Consider the following 13,719-nt stretch of genomic DNA (forward strand, 5'->3'; position numbering starts at 1 on the left):
ATTGTGATTACATAGGTACTTACTCGAGTGCAGTTATAAACGGCTTTACACCCATTTTATAGGATTTTTTAAAAGTGTAGTTGTAATAGGTATTACTGATTGCTTATCTACCCATCGTGACAGATAATCTTTACGCGCCCTGCAAATTGGAAAATAAATGACATAGCAGCAGTGTGAAGTTCTCTGCAAATGAACCAGCAATGCAAAGTCATGTACGTGTAGCTAATTTCATATCTGGACCGGTGGTTCTTTTTTTTGCTTAAATTTCATATATTGTGGATCCATTTCTGTAGAAGGTGATTTTCAATCTCTATCAAATAATTTGTTCACTTTTATAATGTTTTGTAATAGGTAGGTATACTCAATGTAAAAAACGATAGTATCTAATAAATGATTGGTTTTGCCAACATATGGAAACCATTGACGACTTGAGAAGAAGATTAAAAATGGACGCTTAAGTTAATTTTTGAGAGTAATCATTGTTCTATTAGGTGGATATACTAAATTCAAAATTATATTTAATATGCATACTTAATTTCACGCTAGATTCGGCTAGAATGAGTATATCAATGATACTACGATAACAATATAATATGAACACCTAAGTACCAACTAGGCATGTTCTCTGAAATCTACGCGATATTCTCCCAGAAACACAAAATAAATAATGGCCATATCATTCGGTCTCTTATCATTTTATCGGTACTTTATCTAAATCGGTAGCTTTTTGCGGCTGATAAGATAGGTTTAAACTCGACGTTAATTCCATTGATTCAAATACAACTACGTATTTACATTTTGTATGTGTTCATTCAGACGAAAAGTGGGCGTCTCTGCTGTTCACCTGTTGTAAATTATTACAATATGACAAAATTGAACAGCACGATTAATGAGTTGTATGATAATGATGTCATTACCACGAAAATTGTGCATTTAAATTATTTACTACACAACACTATAAAATTATATTTATTAAAAATTTTTTGCATCAAATAATTAACAGTTTAATACTACTTATTAATTGAGTTGATTTACAAAGAAAAAGGAACCATCGTTATCAATACGATTATGACAGTCGAATTGTGTTTCTTCTTTTTGTGCCATATCCGATATTGAATGTACGCGATGAGTTCTTCCATTTTCTCCTTGTCCGTCGCAGATGGAGTACTGAGTTTAAACCGGTCTCTGAGGTTCTTGACCCAGGACGTTCTTCTTCTACCAGGGCCTCGATTACTTGAGATGATAAGATGGAGAAGTTGATATCTTTCGGGTTGCAGCATGATATGGTCAAAGTATGCCAACTTTCTTGTTTGAACTAGGTAACTAGGTAGGTACTATTATTTAGTAATGCGTTAACTAGTAGTTAGTTATTCATAGAATACTATAATTCCAAACTATCGAAAAACAACTTTAATAAAACTCTGAAATTAGAATAATATGACTCAGTTAGGGATACTTCGCGGTTTTACAAAATATCTCAAGAGATTTACCAAACAAGAATTTTTGAGAACCACTGATCTAATGGCGAAAATCTATGATGTGGTGACGTATGACCAATAATACAATTGAATAGAAGAGCAAGCACTAAATTAAAAAGGCAAATTCTAAAGTCAACTTTATAATAGGTAATAGAGATCAGAGAAAGTTGAATATATATACATATTATATAATATATAAAATATAGGTCATATTCTAATTCTGTATGAGGTTATCTACGTGTATCTATATCTTTTCATACATTCTATCCTATCCATACGTGGGTATTACAAGAGCTTTCTTACATTTAAAGTATTTTTATCAAAGATATATTTTGATAGGTACTTTGAGAGGATAATAAAGCTTTAATCTGCATAAAATTCGGAGAATCAAGGATCAACGAATTGATAATGACTATAATAATAATATAATAAGTAGATATCTGTAAAATCTGACGCAGTACTAGAAATCGAACCAGTAACCGAATCCTGGGAACCCTTTAATTATTTTGGGAACCGGATCATGAACCCTAAATTCAAAATCTCGAGAACACGAGATTCAAAACTTCCTTGTATTATTTTTAAATATAGATAGTTATAATAAGTAGGTATATAATTTTAATCATCGTATTATACCTACTTGAATGTCAATTGTCACCAATGATGAAAATTGCGACTCACATCGTCCAATGTTAATAGTTTATATTGGATATAATATAAAAAAACATTATTCAACGAATAATTCATTTTACATATTATTATATGTAAAATAATTTTAATTAAGTAATATATAGATGATAATATCCCGACGTAACGTTTTATAGATATTTTTATATAAAATATTACAATTATGTTAAATCCAATGAAAACCATTAATATTTACATTATATACATCATTGACGACTATTGTCATTTAAGTACCTACCTACAATAATAATATTATGATTTTTCTGTGTAAACTGAGCATTTGAAGCAAATTCGTGAAGATATTATGCAAGTTTGATTTAGTGTTATTATAGATATAAATAAATAAACCCTAAAGATGTGGGTTATAATAGCTCTGGTCCCACATCGCAGAATATAATATTATGTTATTATATAATTTGGTTAATCAATAATTTCCACGTGGTAAGCTCGAGTGTCATAATGGCAAATCAAGAGCATGGTCCACGGTCGAATCTCGACCGGTTGGTTGGCGAAGGCAGTAAAAACTGGCGGAAGAACCTTGGTATCTTATCTATCTAATTAACAATTATTATATTGGATTGTTACCTCTTAAATGTGGAAGCGAGAAAGAACTTGCCCACGTGAAAGAGATGCTGCAGCTTTTATATACACATAATAGGTATACAATATTGCGAACATGCTCAGCTGATATAATAATAATATGTCTGATTACATTGTAATATCAGTAGGTTATCTATATATAATAATATACCCACTTAAAATTCGGAATTTCCTGTTTTTTTTCATCTCAGAGGCGAATATTATTATGTAGGTACCTATGTGCTTTATAGCTTGAATCTCTCAGTCAATTTTTTAGAAATTCGGCGAGAAGAGCTACTAGGGTGTCGGGCTATGTACGCATCCCCTGAGGGCAAGAGATGATATTATTATATTTTGCAATAAATTGGATAAGTCAAAAGCGGCGGCATTAGACTGTCTAATGTGGAAATTTCTAGAATAGACAGACTCGTGAAAGGTATAAAGCCAAAAATAATGATGATGAAATTATAGTCAATTACAATAGATTTAATAAGAGGACAAATTACCAAGGATTAAAACTTTTTTCAAATTCAAATTTACCTAATTGTAGTGAACTTAAGTAGATACATATAAGTTACAAAATAAAGACATTCACGCCGTCTACGTATATTAGTGGTCAAGTGAAACGTGAAAATGCGCCTATATTCGAGCAAACGCATGACGTAGGCCGTACGGGGATTTCTCATTGTTTCCGCGCGATCAATTCATGGATAAATTCACATATTTTTTCTCCATACATACTATGGGGGGAGGGGGTTGCAAGCTAATGTATTTTCAAATCAAGAATAAATCATATTACACATTTTGAGTTTTTAATAATATAACCTACTCCGTATTATTATGTTTAGTTGGGTTTTGATGCATTTTTGTGATTGTAATATACACCACCCTCTGAAGGTTTGGTGTAAGGAAATCCATCCAAAATCGGTATTACGTATACAAGTGGGTTAACAGTAATGCGGCTAAAACAAAATAATAATTTTATATATTTTATCGTTTACCAAGTCTTTACGTACATAATTTTCTGTGATGGATGGACGGTCACAAAACGACGAGGGGCTTCGCTTCACTGTGGACGCAACGAAAGACAGTCACGGTGAACCAAAACTCAACCGAGACTACGCTACGTTGTGCGAGTTAAATCATTACCTCACTGACCCGAGGCAGGTCAGCCTTGATGTAATTAATTACACGGGGAACACATTTTAATCGAACAATATAAATACTTACAATTCTTTACAATAGTAATTGGTCTCAAGAATGCAGACACTCGATGGCTGAAGTTTATGTTATGCATTTGTAATACTACGTATTTAATACACAGAAACAGGTAATACGGGGAAGACCACAATAGTTGTAATTAATTTATTGTTACTTAAAACGTTTTAACATAATTTATAGTGTAGGTTCGTTTATGTATTAAGTATTAATCCACCCGTAGAAATAGGGTAACATAGGATAAGATGCCTTAGACAGCGTATTTATATGATCGCAAAAATGCAGTCACATATTTTTATTACAGTTTTGAGGAGGCCGTGGTTTTTAAGATTCTTGTTGCAGAGCGGCACTAACACTTTTTTCACGTCTTCCTAAAAATCCAATTAGTTCACGAAAACAGTCACTAGTAGGGATTCCAATCCCGGGATCCCGTGCAATTTTCGATACCTATGAATCCCGGGATTGATAAACATAATCCCGAAAGTTTCGGGATTGATTTTTTTTATCATTTTTTATGGAAAATAAAATAAAAACGGAAATACTTATTACAGAACAAATACTTTTAATAACAAATAACTACATTAGAAATAAACTGAGTTTGATAGAAGTTTGATTTATACCCATGTGTAAGTTGGCGATTCATTTTATTTTTTCACATAAATTAATAAAAATGAGAAAGATTGGAAAAAAACAATGCTTTGCACTAATTAACAAAGTAATTCCACCATGATCTCATACGTTTTACGGCAGTTTCATATTTGGCTGACTAATTAGATTTATTAAGCTGAAAGGCCATACGTACACCATGATTTGCTTTACTATTTTAAATCTCGCTAACACATTCATTAAGTCTTTACTATCAGAAACAGCAATCTCATATTAAATTCACAATATTATTTACCCCATTAAACGTATGTATTTCTATGATTGAACGTATACAATATTAACAATAAATGTCATAGTGTAAATTATACTAGATTTATTTTTGACCGATTTTATCAATGTTATTTGTAAATATAAATTTTTTATATTAACAATGGAAAAAATGCCAATCCCGGGACCAGAATTTTGGCTCGGGATTGGATTCCCTAGTCACTAGGTATAGCACCGGTGTCCAAGCCATGAGCCGCGACCATAAAAAAAATTCGATTTTTCAAAGATGTTTTCCAGTATTTAGGTAGGTACCTATATCTGAAGTATTTTCAAGTTATGTATGAATATTACAATCTGAAATATTGTGAATTATTCGTTGAATAGTTTAATTAAATTATTAGCAAGTGCAAGTACGTTATGATTACTAAAATTTGGAGAGATCCTGACGCCGGTTTGTAATAAGGTAGGTAATTGATACCTTAATTTAAAGCACACAAGCCAAACGTTAACGCAATTTACTCAAGTACTTCAAGATGTAAAACACTACTAGTTAATTACGCCGTAATTGGACATGTTTCAATAATTGACAAAGCACATTGCGAATCCAGTGAGTGCGGGTTCGAGTCCTGCTGGGCATCGTATTATTGCAAATACATTTATTAGAAGGTAGTTATATAATATATTATATTATAAATTACGGATGATAAATATACTTATACATTATTGTACGTCTACATTCACAGGATCACTTTATCAGGTTATGCATAGATAGCTAAAGTAACATTTAAATTATTTAAAGTAGGTACCTACATAATAATATAATGCATTATCTCCACTATCCAAATAATACTCTCCGTCTTATTAAAATACTTTGGTATAAATAAGTAATCCTATCTCCCAGCAATAGACAAATACAAACAAGATTTTAACATAATGTCAAGTCATTGGAAGTTGATAAATAGTGATCGCAGTCAATTATTAGATCTAATGTATAGCGGAAATAAATGATCGCACTTTGCTAATATAGGTGATTTCTCAACAATGGCTTTCTATCATTAGATTACAACGCAGAGCACCTTGCAGAGTATTTTAATTTATATTAAAATCGATAACCGGTTATTCCGATTATTTTAATACAGCTGAGCTGGACGAAAAGAACGACAAAAGCTAAAACCTGTTGGCGTTAGAGTAGTTGAAAGATCATAAAGATGCAATTGATGGAATATAAAATTATAATTCTCGTATATTATACTGATATGTATTTCATTTCCGTATTTTAAATCTTGCTATTTGGAAACGTTGTACGAATCATCAATGTCTGTGTGCAATTTTAACATTTATTTTAGTCGAGTATTGGTGCATTTTAATTCACATACATTATTTATAGTTATTTTTTATTTTGTTCTTTTGACCATGTCCGATCCGAATAGGATCATATTTGCCCCCATAAAGTGGACGTTTTGTTTTTACGAGAAATTGATTTTATCCACGTGTCCATACTCTGATGTCAAAGACAAATTGTATTTTATGCTTAAGTATCTTAAACGGATACCCCGCAAATAAAATCATTGAAATTCAGATATACCTACCTACTTAATTTATTTTTTTGCGACCATGTCCGATCCTAATAAGATCATATGGGCTTCGACAGAGTGGAGGTTTGTATTAACAGATTTTGTTTTTACGAGAAATGGATGTCAGCCACTTGCTCAACCTAGTAGGTCCAAACTCTGACTCACACACAAACTGAAAAACAATATGTGTACTTGCCAGACCCAGGATTCGAACCTGGGACCCACAACGCTATAGGCCGAAGCTTAAGCCACACGACCATCGTGGGTACAATACAATTACATATATTACAATATAATACAATTATGATAATTTCAAACTGTCAGCGCTGTTGTGAAAGTTTTTCAACTACCCGGAATATATTCACGAAAGATATAGATCACTGCCAATTGCTATACCTTCCTTAATTTGCCGCTAGCTTGAATGTACTGCTTTGAAGCAACGCATGGCCTGCTAACTTGCTCGTGGGATGTCATCGAAATTATGATTAGTAACCAAAATTACTATTACTTAAGTATATCTACTTCTTAAAAAAAGACATTCTGTCTGAAAAAAATCTATATTACAAATACCATATGTACAAATTTTGTTTCTTTACTATTTATTAGTTAGTTATTATTATTTGAAGCCTACCTTCTTAAGAAAAAAAAAATTGCATATTTAGATATAATACTATAATCACTTATATGCAATAAAGATAATTTAATTTTTCGACATCAGTCGTATATGTAGGAAAGTAGGAATGTAATATAAAGAAATACAGATTACAACACATGTATGTTAATTAAAGATTTTAAAAAAATTATACCACAACGCGACATCTGTCTTTCACAAATTTGTCGAATTATTTGCCGGGATTTGTGATATTTTTTTATGACGTATGGACTTTATGTCACGTGACCGCAGCATGTCTATCCCACTGTATAGAAAACAATACGCTCTGATGCGTAAGCCTAAAATCTATGCGTAGGTATACTATTATTCTTAAAATAATTCATAAGTAGGTACCTACTTACCTAATTAGATAATTTAAAAAAATAATTTATATGCCATTCAATCACATAAATAATTTTATCCAATGATTTTTGGTGTGTATAAATATTTAGAAAAGTACATAATTTTCGCTCAATTTCATATCGTCAGTGAGCTACTAAAATTTCATCGATTTGATGTGTCGTTGTCATTAGTGTGTATTCATCAGTAGTAATACCTATCGCATTATCTTCTTATTTCCCGTAAGTATATCTACCTGACAAGTGTGTTCTTTTTCTCTGATCTCCACAACCTACATCTTTCCAAACGTCACCCTTCCCCACTGTCTTATAGCTATACGTCATATTATGTGAATTTCGGTGGAACTGCGTTTTTTATTGCCTGGTTAAAGTGAAATAAATTACATTTATTGTTTTATATTCCAATGAAAAACGAGTCGGTAATATTATTGATCTCTGCGAGTTTGATATAAATTATATAAATAATTATTTAAAACCCATACTAAGACAATATTATATTATCATCTTGTTACCAAACTCCCCACTTGTTTACTGTGTTTATATTTTGAGATAACATAATATTATACTTAAGTCAATAACAAAAAAAATAGTATTTTTTATTGGAACGATAGATTGTACGCAGGTTTTTTATAGTGAAAAGTATTGTATTATCGTAATAAAAGAGATTACGCAAATGCATTCCTCGGAATGACCTGACGCAACCAAATTAATGTAAATTATTTATTTTCTGCAACAAACGAAGATCACATTTCATGAATTTCAATAATGGCGCTTTTATGCTAACCACGCTGTTATTCGTTACCTACTCACCGATTGAACTTTCGGTAAGAATACAATGGTCGGAAGCTATAATACAGCGGTACTCCAAGCATAAAGCAGTGATTCCCAACCTGTTTTTTTTTGGCGGTACAATTTAAATATGTTGTAAAATCTCGGGGAACACCTATCAGTATGACACATAATAATATTAACACAAACAACAGTGACATACCTAGGCCAAATTTTCCCCTTACTATTTATTTTTATTTAATTTTATTTTATTTAAATTCGTTACCTAGCACAATTTGTATTTATGCTTGAGTATCTTAAACGGAACCTACCCGCAAATAAAATCATTGAAAGTCTAATATACTAGTACTTAATACAATTATTATGATAATTTCAAACTGTCAGAGCTGTATGCCAAAGTTTTTCAACTACCCGGAATATACTCTCGAAAGATGTAGATAATAATTGTCATCATACCTTTCTTAATTTGCCGCCAACTTAGAATGTGCTACTTTAAACAACGCATGGCCTGCCAACTTGGTGTCATTGGCATTAGGATTAGTAACCAAAATAAAGAGTAAGTATAGATACTTATTAAAAAAAAGACATTCCGTCTGAAAAAATCTATATTACAAATACTATATTTACAAATTTTGTCCCTTTACTGTTTATTAGGTAGTAACAGGAAACTCAGAATTTTGTGGTTAATAACTTCCTATAAGACACAGGCATTTTGTGTAATAGTGCCTGTCCCGGTGGAGATTTTCCTGTGATGAGTGACGGGTAAAACATTGGGAATGTCTGGGGATGACCACTAAATACCATCTACAGCAGCGATTTCCAAACTGGGAGGCGAGGAGTGTTGCAAAGGGAGTGCGAAATGTTTAGTAGCCACAGGTTTGCAGTTTGCAAATGCATAGTTTATAAAACGGCCGCTAGTTATAAAATAACAGTCCTATAAAAGGTTGTTTGCAAACCTGTCTGAAAATATGCAGACCAAATATAGTAATTACTGTTGTGAAGCGCGCTGGCTGTCGTTAAAAAATGAAATAAAAAGGTCAAATCATAATGTTGAAATTTGAGGCAAATTTGTTTAGGAACGATAATTTTTTTGTAAAACTTGTCTATTTCTTTGAAATTAAAAAAAAGAGTGAATAAATCAATGCAAGGACGACTAATGCATTTACTGAGTTAAAAAGACGAAATTAAGGCATTCATAAAAAATTGGAGCTTTGGAAATCAAAATTACAAAAAAATAAGTTCGCCATGTTTACACTTTTAAATGATTTAAATTTTTTGATTTAAATGAATGAAATATATTGAAGCAAACAAAAATCTATTTTCTGAGTTCTTGGTAAGTTTGCTAATGCACTTTCCACATTATTTTATTAATAGTAAAAAAAAGTCGTTGCGTTGAAATTTGATGTGATACCTGTATAATGATTGATATACTTAAATGATAACTCCGGTGTATAGTTTAGGAAATACTACAATAGAGCACCACACTACCCTCACACCTCGGCGATAGGTAGGTGCCCCGCCAAAGATCCTGGCCTGGGGGCCCGCTTCAGGATGTGGGGCCCATGATAGAATCAATTTTCCAATGAACGATGATGAATTTGGATTGACTACAATTGAAATTGATTGTGGTAATAAACAAGCACATTCATCACATGAAAAGCAAATCAATTTAAAAAATGAATATAATAAGTAGTAAAACCTTGTTTATTTTTTATATTTTTTTTTCTATTTTGTATTAGTACATTGTTGACTATTGACAAATGTGTCTGTATTATATAATGAAATAAAAGGGACGGGGGAGGCGCCAAGATTAGACTTTTTTTAAAAGGGTGGCGTAGTAACATAAAGTTTGGAAACCACTGATCTACAGAGTGTAGGTATACGGTGGAACTACGGAATGTTGGCATGTCCCGGGAAGACGCAAGACTGACGAGCGACAGGGATTCTTGGAGGCGTCGCGTGGTATCCATATATTCCAACTTAAAGCGGATGTAGACGAAGAAATACGAAAAAGATAAAAACACCCGTGACCGTCTGGGGACCATGACTCGTGGGTTGGGAACCAACGCTCGACGTTTACAACAGTGTGTAGTATTAATTTTAATAACATGCTTTACTGAATTTAATAATTTAGTTTATAATAGGTATGTTATAATTCAATCGTTGAAATCGCCTGGAATAATGGATAATAGGCTGGCGCACTCTGAATTAAAAAGTGGAGCCTAATATTATTGATGTACAAAGCAATTGATGGTATGTTAGGTATGTAGTGTCAAAGGTAAGTTTTCACTAAATTGTACTTGATCGCATGTCTCCTGATTTCGTCACTAGTAACTATACTTAATACCTCAACTTAAACTAATTATTTCAAGTAATCTAATGTATTACTCAATCGGATTTCGGCAGTTAATTATTAACTCGCTCTGTTTGAGATGCATTTATCAATCAAATCTTAATTATTCAGACATGACTCGTCAGACACAAAAATCACGAATAAAATTTGTCATAAATTTGTATGGCTGAATTCTTGGAGACGTCGGCACGCCAGGCCAGGCATTAACTGCGAGAAATCAAAAGTTGATATGTAAAAAAAACGGAAAAAAAACTACTAAGAATCTCGCGCCACGAAGAGTGTGGCGAGTTGCCAGGTCCGAGTTAAAAACGATCGCCACATTTTCGATAAGATTGTGAGTTTTTTTTGTATTTAAGTATATATTACAATATATATATTATAAAAACACAAAAAATTGCGCTCTGGCCAAAAAGTGACTAAGCTTTGTGATTAAACACGGATGATGGATACACCATGCACTTTCAAAAGGTTTCATGAACGATGTGAGGCGTCTATTAATTTTCCACAGTACACAATTCAATACGTGAGGTAAACAACGTTTTCGTGTATCACGTGTAAATAATTGGTTTTAACGCAAGTTTATTTTTGTAATAATACTTCTTTTCGGGCGTTTGGTAGAGTGAAATTGAGAGCTGCGCGCGCACACCGTTACGAAAGTGCGCGACAGTATGAAGTTAGCTGCGAATTAGTCAGCTGTATGCTGTATACAAACACAAGTTTGTTGGCAGAATTGTTCCTTTAAAACAAACTTTATAAACCTTGTTAACAAACGATTAAACGCCAGAGTGACAGTTTTTTACTTTAAAAATAAAAACAACGAGAAATAATTATATAATTTAGTAATATAAATTAAAGTGTATAGAAATAAACCAACGGCGCTCCAATAAGCGGTCCTTTTTCTTGAGTGTGTAATTTAACAAGATAATTAAGAGCTAGTCGAAGAATCTAAGTTATCACAAGTTTTGTTTTTGTTACGCCAAATAAGTATAACTTCTAACGCGTACATAAGTACCATTTATGCATGTACATTTTTCCATCCATTCTTATGAACTCTTAATTATTATTGGAATACATAATACTCGTATATAACCAAATAAAAAATATGTATTGACGTCTTTTTAAATTATCGGTTTTTGACTTTTCAATTTTAAATATTTTTCTTAATATTGTTCTGATGGGTTTTAAGAACTGCGTTAGATCGTTAAGTGTCCACATGCAAAAATTAAGAATTTTAGGTATCTTTGGAAGCTTACTCTCAGCTCTCTACTCATTATTCCATATTATCTTCTCTCATCAAAGAAATTAACTATTCATGATATAAAATATATTAAGACCCTTATTATCATGGCCCCACAAGGGGGGGGGGGGGCTGGCAGGGCTTTAGCCTATGGGCCCGGCGTGTGAGTCGACCGATAAGATTTAAAACACAGACCACAAATTTGCTCTAATAGTAAAAAAAGTCGGTAAAAAAGGCGCTATTTTAATTCAGGAATTATTAATAATTAAAATATTTGATTGTACGATGCAATTTTTAACTGTGTGCCGATACTCGACAACTCCTTAATTCAAATGGATGTAGGTACATATTAAAAATACAAAAAATCGCTAAAAATACACCTTAATTTTACCGCGTACACCATGGAAAATGCTACTGTAGCGCGTCACACTGCCTTTACCTTTAACGATAGGTAGGGGGGCCATGCTTATTATAAAGGTAGGTACTTATCATTATAAACTTCGTCGTTTGAAATTAAGAAGAACACCATATTTTGCTTTGATATTTATCATTAATAGTGCAATGGGAAAGGAAGTAGTTGAAATCCACAGAAATCAATAACACACCTACTTTTAATAACACGTAAAAGATGTTGTTTTCCATTGACTGACTCGTATCTAACTCAAAACATAAACGTTGGTCATCTCATCAATAATGTACAGTGTCGTGATACGTCGATGGTAATATGGACCCCTTGATCATTTGACTTTGTTATTTCTGATAATTTTATGATCAATGTATTAAACAATACTATTATTCAGAGGAAAACTCAACAGTCCTGTTTTAAGGTTTATGATCTTCACAACTCAACAATAACTGAGCATTTTGCATATTGTGTAGAGCCAATAGCCTTCTTGAGATTTGTATATTATATTGACCAATGGCCATCACCGCCCCTTGGAAGTATTTTAAATACATACAATGTATAATTATATGTAGAATCACAAATCATTGAGTTTTTAACCATTTGCGCCATCGATTATCGGTTTACATTTGTTTTCTTATAATGGATGTGATAATGGTATTATTTCAATCCCTGCGCGTATTTAAACTTTTGTATAAGTTCCCATCTCTACTTAATACAAAAATATATCATGATTTGTAAAGCTAAATCGTTTATTTACAATTCAAACAATCAATAATGATTTCATTATAGTAATTATTGATTTGAGTATTAACAATAATAATTGTATAAATAAATGACCATATTCCGTTAAAAAATGATGAGTTGTAAGAAATTATAATGACGATTTTTACGTGTGTTAGCATTGGTAGCAACAATATCTTTAATATGAATGATAACTGATTCCATAGATTAACATTAATTACCTACTTAGATAGGTACCGCAAAGACAATTTTTTATGTAGTTTATTGTAAAGGTGTTTTGTAATACCAACTTTTCCGTTTATTTTTATCTACGAGTATATATATATATTAATGATCATTGATCACAAACTAAAAATCATTTTTTTTAGTTAACCAGTAGCCTATCTACATTCAGTATAGTATATCTCCACAATTTAATCAATGGTATCTGGGAATCGGTTCACACATATATCAATATTTATCATAATATACTAAGTAAACATTAATATAATTGCGGATTCTATTAGAAAATGTTATCAAAGAATGAAATTCTCGGAAGAATACGTGTAACAATTTATTAAGGAAAACGAATGATGCTTTTCGAGCAAATAAATCTCAATCAATATAGTTAATAAACCATGTTAGATGCGATGGACCTGGTTAGATCTCTTCATTAGGTTGATGAAGGAATCTTAGTACGCACTCAGTCTTTGTACCGCCCCCGAAGATGGCCAGACAACATCAAGAGTTTGCACTATAACTAGAGGGTGTCTAATGACGTTTTTAAATTATACAAT

At 32.1% G+C, this 13,719-nt stretch overlaps 1 protein-coding gene across 1 annotated transcript in view; it reads right to left on the reverse strand.

Moving 5' to 3' along the window:
• The window catches only part of foxo (forkhead box, sub-group O), a 329,332-nt gene that overhangs the window by 308,830 nt on the left and 6,783 nt on the right, over window positions 1–13,719 (reverse strand). The gene's annotated exons all lie outside the window — the stretch shown is intronic.

Source organism: Rhyacophila brunnea, unplaced genomic scaffold (assembly GCF_057557595.1).
Source record: "Rhyacophila brunnea isolate RB1 unplaced genomic scaffold, BYU_Rbru_1.0 scaffold_10, whole genome shotgun sequence".
NCBI classification, from domain to species: Eukaryota; Metazoa; Arthropoda; class Insecta; order Trichoptera; family Rhyacophilidae; genus Rhyacophila; species Rhyacophila brunnea.